This window comes from Drosophila bipectinata, unplaced genomic scaffold (assembly GCF_030179905.1).
Source record: "Drosophila bipectinata strain 14024-0381.07 unplaced genomic scaffold, DbipHiC1v2 scaffold_43, whole genome shotgun sequence".
Taxonomy (NCBI): domain Eukaryota; kingdom Metazoa; phylum Arthropoda; class Insecta; order Diptera; family Drosophilidae; genus Drosophila; species Drosophila bipectinata.
Window position 1 is genome coordinate 25001 of NW_027222968.1, and position 15000 is coordinate 40000.

General features: G+C 35.7%; 1 non-coding gene and 1 pseudogene across 1 annotated transcript; both read left to right on the forward strand.

The window, feature by feature from the left end:
• Positions 1 to 31: 31 nt before the first annotated feature.
• LOC138927616 (5.8S ribosomal RNA) lies at positions 32 to 210 on the forward strand. Its single transcript, XR_011444064.1, has one exon. It is a non-coding gene; the product is annotated as a 5.8S ribosomal RNA (ribosomal RNA).
• Positions 211 to 528: 318 nt separating this feature from the next.
• LOC138927615 (large subunit ribosomal RNA) lies at positions 529 to 8037 on the forward strand (annotated as a pseudogene).
• Positions 8038 to 15000: the final 6963 nt, after the last annotated feature.

The window sequence follows — 15000 nt, forward strand, 5'->3', positions numbered from 1 at the left end:
TGACGAATTGTATATTTATATATATTTATAAAACTCTAAGCGGTGGATCACTCGGCTCATGGGTCGATGAAGAACGCAGCAAACTGTGCGTCATCGTGTGAACTGCAGGACACATGAACATCGACATTTTGAACGCATATCGCAGTCCATGCTGTTATGTACTTTAATTAATTTTATAGTGCTGCTTGGACTACATATGGTTGAGGGTTGTAAGACTATGCTAATAAAGTTGCTTATTATTATATATTTTTATAATGATATGCATATGGTATATTATTGGATATATTTATATATTCATAATATTAAATATAAAAGCAATTATCTCAAATATTTATAAAAGAAAAAATGAAGATATACAATTCTTTCTTTTTTCAATTCAAATAATACTGAGAAATGTCTAGCATAAAAAAAATTAAATTTTTTTTAACTAGAATTGTCTCTTATTTAAAGATGCGAAAATTGAAAATATATCAAATATATTGTTCTTCATAGAGATATATTGTTTATATATATATACATTGCTTTATACAACCTCAACTCATATGGGACTACCCCCTGAATTTAAGCATATTAATTAGGGGAGGAAAAGAAACTAACAAGGATTTTCTTAGTAGCGGCGAGCGAAAAGAAATCAGTTCAGCACTAAGTCACTTTGTCTATATGGCAAATGTGAGATGCAGTGTATGGAGCGTCAATATTCTAGTATGAGAAATTAACGATTTAAGTCCTTCTTAAATGAGGCCATTTACCCATAGAGGGTGCCAGGCCCGTATAACGTTAATGATTACTAGATGATGTTTCCAAAGAGTCGTGTTGCTTGATAGTGCAGCACTAAGTGGGTGGTAAACTCCATCTAAAACTAAATATAACCATGAGACCGATAGTAAACAAGTACCGTGAGGGAAAGTTGAAAAGAACTCTGAATAGAGAGTTAAATAGTACGTGAAACTGCTTAGAGGTTAAGCCCGATGAACCTGAATATCCATTATGGAAAATTCATCATTAAAGTTATAATATTTAAATAATATTATAGAAATAGTGTGCATTTTTTCCATATAAGGACATTGTAATCTATTAACATATATAATTTATCATAAAATATGACTTATAGTTTATTCAAATTATTATGCTTGCATTTTAACATAGGATAAATGTCATTAATTTGATAAAGTGTTGATAGATTAATAAGAATACAGTGCGTTAATTTTTCGGAATTATATAATGGCATAATTATCATTGATTTTTGTGTTTATTATATGCACTTGTATGATTAACAATGCGAAAGATTCAGGATACCTTCGGGACCCGTCTTGAAACACGGACCAAGGAGTCTAACATATGTGCAAGTTATTGGGATATAAACCTAATAGCGTAATTAACTTGACTATTAATGGGATTAGTTTTTTAACTATTTTATAGTTAATTAACACAATCCCGGGGCGTTCTATATAGTTATGTATAATAATATTTATATTATTTATGCCTCTAACTGGAACGTACCTTGAGCAGATATGCTGTGACCCGAAAGATGGTGAACTATACTTGATCAGGTTGAAGTCAGGGGAAACCCTGATGGAAGACCGAAACAGTTCTGACGTGCAAATCGATTGTCAGAATTGAGTATAGGGGCGAAAGACCAATCGAACCATCTAGTAGCTGGTTCCTTCCGAAGTTTCCCTCAGGATAGCTGGTGCATTTTAATGTTATATAAAATAATCTTATCTGGTAAAGCGAATGATTAGAGGCCTTAGGGTCGAAACGATCTTAACCTATTCTCAAACTTTAAATGGGTAAGAACCTTAACTTTCTTGATATGAAGTTTAAGGTTATGATATAATGTGCCCAGTGGGCCACTTTTGGTAAGCAGAACTGGCGCTGTGGGATGAACCAAACGTAATGTTACGGTGCCCAAATTAACAACTCATGCAGAAACCATGAAAGGCGTTGGTTGCTTAAAACAGCAGGACGGTGATCATGGAAGTCGAAATCCGCTAAGGAGTGTGTAACAACTCACCTGCCGAAGCAACTAGCCCTTAAAATGGATGGCGCTTAAGTTGTATACCTATACATTACCGCTAAAGTAGATGATTTATATTACTTGTAATATAAATTTTGAAACTTTAGTGAGTAGGAAGGTACAATGGTATGCGTAGAAGTGTTTGGCGTAAGCCTGCATGGAGCTGCTATTGGTACAGATCTTGGTGGTAGTAGCAAATAATCGAATGAGACCTTGGAGGACTGAAGTGGAGAAGGGTTTCGTGTGAACAGTGGTTGATCACGAGTTAGTCGGTCCTAAGTTCAAGGCGAAAGCCGAAAATTTTCAAGTAAAAATAAATATTACAATTATTGTGAAAATTATATACTTGAATAATTTTGAACGAAAGGGAATACGGTTCCAATTCCGTAACCTGTTGAGTATCCGTTTGTTATTAAATATGGGCCTCGTGCTCATCCTGGCAACAGGAACGACCATAAAGAAGCCGTCGAGAGATATCGGAAGAGTTTTCTTTTCTGTTTTATAGTCGTACTACCATGGAAGTCTTTCGCAGAGAGATATGGTAGATGGGCTAGAAGAGCATGACATATACTGTTGTGTCGATATTTTCTCCTCGGACCTTGAAAATTTATGGTGGGGATACGCAAACTTCTCAACAGGCCGTACCAATATCCGCAGCTGGTCTCCAAGGTGAAGAGTCTCTAGTCGATAGAATAATGTAGGTAAGGGAAGTCGGCAAATTAGATCCGTAACTTCGGGATAAGGATTGGCTCTGAAGATTGAGATAGTCGGGCTTGATTGGGAAACAATAATATGGTTTATGTGCTCGTTCTGGGTAAATAGAGTTATAATCATTTATGGTTGTAACTTGTTCCCCGGATAGTTTAGTTACGTATCCAATTGTGGAACTTTCTTGCTAAAATTTTTAAGAATACTAGTTGGGTCAAACCAATTAGTTCTTATTAATTATAACGATTATCAATTAACAATCAATTCAGAACTGGCACGGACTTGGGGAATCCGACTGTCTAATTAAAACAAAGCATTGTGATGGCCCTAGCGGGTGTTGACACAATGTGATTTCTGCCCAGTGCTCTGAATGTCAAAGTGAAGAAATTCAAGTAAGCGCGGGTCAACGGCGGGAGTAAGCGCGGGTCAACGGCGGGAGTAATTCTCCAATCCAATTGGAGAATTGGATTTGATCGCGTAGAGTGGGTGCAATTCCGTAACTCGTAAATCATACGATCAAGTCAAGTCGACTCAAAACCTCCTCGTGGTATTCTCTGGGTACTAGCTTTTGCTGGTAGCTGATTTGAGCGGCGGAGGGGTCCCTGGGGTTACCAGCCCCTTGGACCCCTTAAAAACATATTGGTGCAGAAACTAACAACGAGCCTCGGATAATTGATGATATAATAGGAAGAGGAGAGTCCACGGCTACTAGTCTGGATGCTAGCAACCAGTATGAACGAGGTGCAGCGGTTAACCTTTCAGGTCGGGTGCCCTGCACGATATGTGGAATGTCGTTCAACTCCAAGAGGGGTTTGGGCGTCCACATGTCACATCGACACAAAGACGAACTTGATACACAACGTCTTCGTGTTGATAAAAAAGCGAGGTGGTCAGAGGAAGAAACGTTGATGATGGCGAGAAAGGAGGTCGAGCTTGCAGCAAGTGGTATTCGACATCTAAATAAAAAGCTAGCGGAAATTTTTACACACCGCAGTTCCGATGCAATTTCTTCATATCGGAAGAGGGGTGAATATAAGGCAAAACTGGAACAGATAAGAGGGCAATCTGTTCCCACCCCAGAAGCATTAGAGTCGAATACCTCACAGCGCCGCCCTAGTAATAGCGAGCAAAACCGACGAGTATCAACATCATCTTCGGGACCAATCAGACCACACGAACAGACGAACAGCGAAATCCTCAGGGTACTACAGGGCTATGCCCCAGTAGTATGCGATTCCCGGTGGAGAGCCGAGGTCCTGCAAACTATCGTAGATAATGCGCAGGTCTCGGGACAGGAAACCACTCTCCAAAGTTTATCTTGCTATCTCATGGAAATTTTTCCGCCACGGAATGAACCGCACATTCTGACGAGGCCCCGAACGGAGCCTCGAAATATGAGACAGCGTAGAAGGCAGCAGTACGCTAGGGTTCAGCGTAACTGGGATAAACATCCGGGAAGATGCATAAAGTCCCTGCTGGAGGGCGCTGACGAGTCGGTGCAGCCACCCCAGGAAATTATGGAGCCATATTGGAAACAGATAATGACCACGCCTAGCTCAAGCTCCATCGAACACGCCTCGTTCCACATGGAACATTCGTTGGAGAGAGTATGGTCCGCTGTGAACCAGCGCGATCTTAGGGCCCATAAGGTCAAATTATCAGGTTCTCCAGGCCCGGACGGGATTACTCCAAGAACTGCCAGGAGTATCCCCGATGGCATTATGCTACGCATAATGAACTTAATTCTCTGGTGTGGGAGACTTCCGTACTCCATCCGTCTGGCCAGAACCATCTTCATCCCGAAGATGGCGACGGCAAGTCGTCCGCAAGACTATCGTCCTATTTCAGTCCCCTCGGTTTTGGTTAGGCAACTAAATGCCATTTTGGCAGCCCGGTTGATTAGTGCAGTCAACTGGGATTCGCGTCAGCGAGGGTTCCTACCGACCGATGGGTGTGCTGACAATACGACGATTGTTGATTTAGTTCTAAGGGAACATCATAAGCGATTTAAATCGTGCTACATCGGGACCCTCGATGTTAGTAAAGCCTTTGATGCGGTAGCTCACAAAGCGGTCTACAACACATTGGCTTCGTATGGTGCCCCACAAGGACTAATCAACTACATACGGAATTCGTACGAGGGCGGCGGCACAATGCTAACTGGGAACGGGTGGGTTTCAAGGGAGTTCATTCCTGCAAGAGGCGTCAAGCAGGGTGACCCTTTGTCTCCCATACTATTTAATCTGGTCATTGACCGGTTACTTAGGTCCTTACCCAGTGAGATTGGTGCCAAAGTCGGAAACGCTATGACAAATGCGGCTGCGTTCGCAGATGATATAGTCCTTTTTGCGGAAACTCCGATGGGCCTTCAGAAATTGTTGGACACCACAGTTGGCTTTCTCTCCTCTGTGGGCCTCACCCTTAACACTGACAAGTGTTTCACTGTCAGCATAAAGGGGCAAGCCAAGCAAAAGTGTACTGTCGTGGAACGGCGGAGCTTTTTGATTGGGGAGCGCGAGGTTCCTTCACTGAAGCGCACTGACGAGTGGAAGTATTTAGGGATTAAATTCACTGCGGATGGGCGGGTCCGGTACAATCCAGCTGAGGAGTTGCAACCGAAGCTGTTGAGATTGACTCGGGCCCCCCTGAAGCCACAGCAGAAGTTATTTGCCCTTCGGACTGTCCTTATCCCACAACTCTATCACAAGCTGACCCTTGGGAGTGTGACGATAGGCGTTCTGAAGAAATTTGACACATTGGTTCGATATACCGCACGGAAGTGGTTGAGGCTTCCGGTAGACGTACCAACTTCTTTTTTCCATGCCCCCCACAGAAGTGGGGGTCTCGGGTTACCATCGTTGAGATGGATAGCACCGATGCTTCGTTTGAAGCGATTGAGCAGTATAAAATGGCCTCACCTCGAGCAATCCGAGGTAGCCAGCTCTTTCGTGGAAGACGAAATGCGGAGGGCCCGGGATAGGCTTCAGGCTGGAAGTCAAGAGTTGTTAACCCGTCTACAGGTAGATTCGTACTTGGCAAATAGGTTGCACATGTCTGTTGATGGTGGCGGGCTCCGTGAAGCAGAGCGTTTTGCTCCGCAACACGGATGGGTTGTCCAACCCACGCGTTTGCTAACAGGAAGGGAATATACAGAAGGAATCAAACTGCGGATAAATGCCCTACCCTCAAGGTCTCGTACCACGAGGGGAAGGCACGAATTGGGAAGACGGTGCCGTGCAGGATGTGATGCTCCCGAAACAACAAACCACATCTTGCAGCAATGCTATCGTACTCATGGGAGGAGGATAGCTCGGCACGACGGCGTAGTAAATCTAATCAAGCGGGGACTTGAGAGGAAAGGCTGCGTCGTTCATGTTGAACCAAGTCTGCAGGGCGAGACCGGATTGAATAAACCCGACCTGGTAGCTATCCGACAAAATCACATTTATGTGATTGACGCGCAGGTAGTGACCGACGGACATTCTCTCGACCAAGCGCATCAGCGCAAAGTCGAGAAGTACGAGACACCGGACATACGGACAAATTTGCGGAGACTTTTCGGCTCGCAACATGTTGTTGAGTTCCATTCCGCCACTGTGAACTGGAGAGGAATATGGAGCGGTCAGTCGGTAAAACGGCTGATTGCTTCAGACCTCCTCAGCACTAGTGATAGTCATATCATTAGTGTCCGGGTAATCAGTGGTGGTCTCTGGAGTTGGCGACAATTCATGTATCTGTCGGGATACACGCGTGATTGGACTTAGTCATGCATCACGTTCATATTAAAAGCTTGCTGCCGTAGCATAACATCTAAAAACGGCATAAAATTCGCTTAAAAACGAGGCGGTTTTTAGTACGTAGGCGTCTTCTGGGTCGTATGAACCCACAAGATGAATCGTGCATGCACACTCTTATTGGCTAAATAACATCATAACCTGAGTGTGTATCTTTTGAAGATTTTTACGATCCTTAGCGAACAAAAAAAAAAAAAAAAATAGCCAAATGCCTCGTCATCTAATTAGTGACGCGCATGAATGGATTAACGAGATTCCTTCTGTCCCTATCTACTATCTAGCGAAACCACAGCCAAGGGAACGGGCTTGGAATAATTAGCGGGGAAAGAAGACCCTTTTGAGCTTGACTCTAATCTGGCAGTGTAAGGAGACATAAGAGGTGTAGAATAAGTGGGAGATATTAGACTTCGGTTTGGTATCGACAATGAAATACCACTACTCTTATTGTTTCCTTACTTACTTGATTAAATGGAACGTGTATCATTTCCTAGCCATTATACGGATATATTTATTATATCTTATGGTATTGGGTTTTGATGCAAGCTTCTTGATCAAAGTATCACGAGTTTGTTATATAATCGCAAACAAATTCTTTAATGAGAGATGCATTCATGTATTATCGATTTGAAAATTTGGTATAACTCCAATTACTCAGGTATGATCCAATTCAAGGACATTGCCAGGTAGGGAGTTTGACTGGGGCGGTACATCTCTCAAATAATAACGGAGGTGTCCCAAGGCCAGCTCAGTGCGGACAGAAACCACACATAGAGCAAAAGGGCAAATGCTGACTTGATCTCGGTGTTCAGTACACACAGGGACAGCAAAAGCTCGGCCTATCGATCCTTTTGGTTTAAAGAGTTTTTAACAAGAGGTGTCAGAAAAGTTACCATAGGGATAACTGGCTTGTGGCGGCCAAGCGTTCATAGCGACGTCGCTTTTTGATCCTTCGATGTCGGCTCTTCCTATCATTGTGAAGCAAAATTCACCAAGCGTTGGATTGTTCACCCATGCAAGGGAACGTGAGCTGGGTTTAGACCGTCGTGAGACAGGTTAGTTTTACCCTACTAATGACAAAACGTTGTTGCGACAGCATTCCTGCGTAGTACGAGAGGAACCGCAGGTACGGACCAATGGCACAATACTTGTTCGAGCGAACAGTGGTATGACGCTACGTCCGTTGGATTATGCCTGAACGCCTCTAAGGTCGTATCCGTGCTGGACTGCAATGATAAATAAGGGGCAATTTGCATTGTATGGCTTCTAAACCATTTAAAGTTTATTATTTATATTTTAAACGACAATGGATGTGATGCCAATGTAATTTGTAACATAGTAAATTGGGAGGATCTTTGATCACCTGATGCCATGCTAGTTACATATGAAAACATTATTTAATACAATGACAAAGCCTAGAATCAATTGTAAACGACTTTTGTAACGGGCAAGGTGTTGTAAGTGGTTGAGCAGCTGCCATACTGCGATCCACTGAAGCTTATCCTTTGCTTGATGATTCGAAATATAAAAAAAATGTAAATATGCATGTGTAAATATGTATATTTAGTATAAAAAATCTTTATATGCTATATCTAAGAAAGCATATAAGGATTTATCACGGGTTGTCCACGTTTCCCTACTAATTGTGGCCTACTAACTGTTTCGTCATCTTATTAGTGACGTGAAAAATGAAAATAATATTTTTCATTTATATTGTTATAAGTCTTAAACCTTAAGACGGCGGGAGTTGAATTACTTTCGTTTAGGTAGCCAAATGCCTCGTCATCTTATTAGTGACGTGAAAAATGAAAATAATATTTTTCATTTATATTGTTATAAGTCTTAAACCTTATAACGGCGGAAGATGAATTACTTTCTTTTAGGTAGCCAAATGCCTCGTCATCTTATTAGTGACGTGAAAAATGAAAATAATATTTTTCATTTATATTGTTATAAGTCTTAAACTTTAAGACGGCGGGAGTTGAATTACTTTCGCATAGGTAGCCAAATGCCTCGTCATCTTATTAGTGACGCGCATGATTCAATTCAAGAGATTCCTTCTGTCCCTATTTAAAACCTCACGGATATTAAAAATATTAAACATATATTGTTATAAGTCTTAAACCTTAAGACGGCGGGAGTTGAATTACTTTCGCATAGGTAGCCAAATGCCTCGTCATCTTATTAGTGACGCGCATGATTCAATTCAAGAGATTCCTTCTGTCCCTATTTAAAACCTCACGGATATTAAAAATATTAAACATATATTGTTATAAGTCTTAAACCTTAAGACGGCGGGAGTTGAATTACTTTCGCATAGGTAGCCAAATGCCTCGTCATCTTATTAGTGACGTGAAAAATGAAAATAATATTTTTCATTTATATTGTTATAAGTCTTAAACTTTAAGACGGCGGGAGTTGAATTACTTTCGCATAGGTAGCCAAATGCCTCGTCATCTTATTAGTGACGTGAAAAATGAAAATAATATTTTTCATTTATATTGTTATAAGTCTTAAACCTTATAACGGCGGAAGATGAATTACTTTCGTTTAGGTAGCCAAATGCCTCGTCATCTTAATAGTGACGTGAAAAATGAAAATAATATTTTTCATTTATATTGTTATAAGTCTTAAACTTTAAGACGGCGGGAGTTGAATTACTTTCGCATAGGTAGCCAAATGCCTCGTCATCTTATTAGTGACGTGAAAAATGAAAATAATATTTTTCATTTATATTGTTATAAGTCTTAAACCTTATAACGGCGGAAGATGAATTACTTTCGTTTAGGTAGCCAAATGCCTCGTCATCTTATTAGTGACGTGAAAAATGAAAATAATATTTTTCATTTATATTGTTATAAGTCTTAAACTTTAAGACGGCGGGAGTTGAATTACTTTCGCATAGGTAGCCAAATGCCTTGTCATCTTATTAGTGACGCGCATGATTCAATTCAAGAGATTCCTTCTGTCCCTATTTAAAACCTCACGGATATTAAAAATATTAAACATATATTGTTATAAGTCTTAAACCTTAAGACGGCGGGAGTTGAATTACTTTCGCATAGGTAGCCAAATGCCTCGTCATCTTATTAGTGACGCGCATGATTCAATTCAAGAGATTCCTTCTGTCCCTATTTAAAACCTCACGGATATTAAAAATATTAAACATATATTGTTATAAGTCTTAAACCTTAAGACGGCGGGAGTTGAATTACTTTCGCATAGGTAGCCAAATGCCTCGTCATCTTATTAGTGACGCGCATGATTCAATTCAAGAGATTCCTTCTGTCCCTATTTAAAACCTCACGGATATTAAAAATATTAAACATATATTGTTATAAGTCTTAAACCTTAAGACGGCGGGAGTTGAATTACTTTCGCATAGGTAGCCAAATGCCTTGTCATCTTATTAGTGACGCGCATGATTCAATTCAAGAGATTCCTTCTGTCCCTATTTAAAACCTCACGGATATTAAAAATATTAAACATATATTGTTATAAGTCTTAAACCTTAAGACGGCGGGAGTTGAATTACTTTCGCATAGGTAGCCAAATGCCTCGTCATCTTATTAGTGACGCGCATGATTCAATTCAAGAGATTCCTTCTGTCCCTATTTAAAACCTCACGGATATTAAAAATATTAAACATATATTGTTATAAGTCTTAAACCTTAAGACGGCGGGAGTTGAATTACTTTCGCATAGGTAGCCAAATGCCTCGTCATCTTATTAGTGACGCGCATGATTCAATTCAAGAGATTCCTTCTGTCCCTATTTAAAACCTCACGGATATTAAAAATATTAAACATATATTGTTATAAGTCTTAAACCTTAAGACGGCGGGAGTTGAATTACTTTCGCATAGGTAGCCAAATGCCTCGTCATCTTATTAGTGACGCGCATGATTCAATTCAAGAGATTCCTTCTGTCCCTATTTAAAACCTCACGGATATTAAAAATATTAAACATATATTGTTATAAGTCTTAAACCTTAAGACGGCGGGAGTTGAATTACTTTCGCATAGGTAGCCAAATGCCTCGTCATCTTATTAGTGACGCGCATGATTCAATTCAAGAGATTCCTTCTGTCCCTATTTAAAAACTCACGAATATTAAAAATATTAAAAATATTTTCATATGGATATGCAATCGTATGGATATCCAAATATGTGTGGGAAAGTCGTACTTCCTATACGATAAATGACCGGATTGACGAAACCGTGTTCAAAAAGGTATATAGGGTAGGTGGTGTTCGGCCTACCAATATAATATTAAAATAATATTATATTAAACAGAAGATCGCCAGTATTAATATATAAGCATATGGTTATGAATACATATGCATATAACATATATGAAAATATATGAATATATAAAAAAAAATATATATGAATATGAAAATATTTATATGTATATGGAATATATGGTAGGTGATGATGTTAGCCTACCATATAATATATAATATAATAATTTAATTATATTATATTAAATATGGAAATATTAAAAATATATTAAAAATATTAAAAATATTTTCATATGGATATGCAATCGTATGGATATCCAAATATGTGTGGGAAAGTCATACTTCCCATACAATAAATGACCGGATTGACGAAACCGTGTTCAAAAAGGTATATAGGGTAGGTGGTGTTCAGCCTGCCAATATAATATTAAAATAATATTATATTAAACAGAAGACCGCCAGTATTAATATATGAGCATATGGTTATGAATACATATGCATATAACATATATGAAAATATATGAATATAAAAAAATATATATGGATATGAAAATATTTATATGTATATGAAATATATGGTAGGTGATGAGGATAGCCTACCATATAATATATAATATAATAATTTAATTATATTATATTAAATATGGAAATATTAAAAATATATTAAAAATATTAAAAATATTTTCATATGGATATGCAATCGTATGGATATCCAAATATGTGTGGGAAAGTCATACTTCCCATACAATAAATGACCGGATTGACGAAACCGTGTTCAAAAAGGTATATAGGGTAGGTGGTGTTCGGCCTACCAATATAATATTAAAATAATATTATATTAAACAGAAGACCGCCAGTATTAATATATGAGCATATGGTTATGAATACATATGCATATAACATATATGAAAATATATGAATATAAAAAAATATATATGGATATGAAAATATTTATATGTATATGAAATATATGGTAGGTGATGGTGATAGCCTACCATATAATATATAATATAATAATTTAATTATATTATATTAAATATGGAAATATTAAAAATATATTAAAAATATTAAAAATATTTTCATATGGATATGCAATCGTATGGATATCCAAATATGTGTGGGAAAGTCATACTTCCCATACAATAAATGACCGGATTGACGAAACCGTGTTCAAAAAGGTATATAGGGTAGGTGGTGTTCGGCCTACCAATATAATATTAAAATAATATTATATTAAACAGAAGACCGCCAGTATTAATATATAAGCATATGGTTATGAATACATATGCATATAACATATATGAAAATATATGAATATAAAAAAATATATATGGATATGAAAATATTTATATGTATATGAAATATATGGTAGGTGATGGTGATAGCCTACCATATAATATATAATATAATAATTTAATTATATTATATTAAATATGGAAATATTAAAAATATATTAAAAATATTAAAAATATTTTCATATGGATATGCAATCGTATGGATATCCAAATATGTGTGGGAAAGTCATACTTCCCATACAATAAATGACCGGATTGACGAAACCGTGTTCAAAAAGGTATATAGGGTAGGTGGTGTTCAGCCTGCCAATATAATATTAAAATAATATTATATTAAACAGAAGATCGCCAGTATTAATATATAAGCATATGGTTATGAATACATATGCATATAACATATATGAAAATATATGAATATATAAAAAAAAATATATATGAATATGAAAATATTTATATGTATATGGAATATATGGTAGGTGATGATGTTAGCCTACCATATAATATATAATATAATAATTTAATTATATTATATTAAATATGGAAATATTAAAAATATATTAAAAATATTAAAAATATTTTCATATGGATATGCAATCGTATGGATATCCAAATATGTGTGGGAAAGTCATACTTCCCATACAATAAATGACCGGATTGACGAAACCGTGTTCAAAAAGGTATATAGGGTAGGTGGTGTTCAGCCTGCCAATATAATATTAAAATAATATTATATTAAACAGAAGATCGCCAGTATTAATATATAAGCATATGGTTATGAATACATATGCATATAACATATATGAAAATATATGAATATATAAAAAAAAATATATATGAATATGAAAATATTTATATGTATATGGAATATATGGTAGGTGATGATGTTAGCCTACCATATAATATATAATATAATAATTTAATTATATTATATTAAATATGGAAATATTAAAAATATATTAAAAATATTAAAAATATTTTCATATGGATATGCAATCGTATGGATATCCAAATATGTGTGGGAAAGTCATACTTCCCATACAATAAATGACCGGATTGACGAAACCGTGTTCAAAAAGGTATATAGGGTAGGTGGTGTTCAGCCTGCCAATATAATATTAAAATAATATTATATTAAACAGAAGACCGCCAGTATTAATATATGAGCATATGGTTATGAATACATATGCATATAACATATATGAAAATATATGAATATAAAAAAATATATATGGATATGAAAATATTTATATGTATATGAAATATATGGTAGGTGATGAGGATAGCCTACCATATAATATATAATATAATAATTTAATTATATTATATTAAATATGGAAATATTAAAAATATATTAAAAATATTAAAAATATTTTCATATGGATATGCAATCGTATGGATATCCAAATATGTGTGGGAAAGTCATACTTCCCATACAATAAATGACCGGATTGACGAAACCGTGTTCAAAAAGGTATATAGGGTAGGTGGTGTTCGGCCTACCAATATAATATTAAAATAATATTATATTAAACAGAAGACCGCCAGTATTAATATATGAGCATATGGTTATGAATACATATGCATATAACATATATGAAAATATATGAATATAAAAAAATATATATGGATATGAAAATATTTATATGTATATGAAATATATGGTAGGTGATGGTGATAGCCTACCATATAATATATAATATAATAATTTAATTATATTATATTAAATATGGAAATATTAAAAATATATTAAAAATATTAAAAATATTTTCATATGGATATGCAATCGTATGGATATCCAAATATGTGTGGGAAAGTCATACTTCCCATACAATAAATGACCGGATTGACGAAACCGTGTTCAAAAAGGTATATAGGGTAGGTGGTGTTCGGCCTACCAATATAATATTAAAATAATATTATATTAAACAGAAGACCGCCAGTATTAATATATAAGCATATGGTTATGAATACATATGCATATAACATATATGAAAATATATGAATATAAAAAAATATATATGGATATGAAAATATTTATATGTATATGAAATATATGGTAGGTGATGGTGATAGCCTACCATATAATATATAATATAATAATTTAATTATATTATATTAAATATGGAAATATTAAAAATATATTAAAAATATTAAAAATATTTTCATATGGATATGCAATCGTATGGATATCCAAATATGTGTGGGAAAGTCATACTTCCCATACAATAAATGACCGGATTGACGAAACCGTGTTCAAAAAGGTATATAGGGTAGGTGGTGTTCAGCCTGCCAATATAATATTAAAATAATATTATATTAAACAGAAGACCGCCAGTATTAATATATGAGCATATGGTTATGAATACATATGCATATAACATATATGAAAATATATGAATATAAAAAAATATATATGGATATGAAAATATTTATATGTATATGAAATATATGGTAGGTGATGGGGATAGCCTACCATATAATATATAATATAATAATATTTATTATATTATAATAAATATGGAAATATTAAATTATTTTCATATGGATATGGATATGGATATGGATATGGATATACATATTCATATGGATATACTAAAATATACTGAAATATACCGATGAGTATATTTAGGTGAGGGTAAAAAGGCAAATAAATACCCAGCTTGACGAAAGTGTGTTCAAAAAGGTATATAGGGTAGGTGGTGTCGTCCTACCAATATAGTATATTATTTATATTATATGAATATACTAAAATACCGATGAGTATTTTTAGGTGAGGGAAAGAAGGCAAATAAATACCCAGCTTGACGAAAGTGTGGTCAAAAAGGTATATATGGTAGGTGGTGTAAGCCTATCTATATAATATAACATACTATATTATATATTATATATACACTATATTGTATACTTAGATAATATCGTTGAAGCGTCTACGTCTTATTATAAATT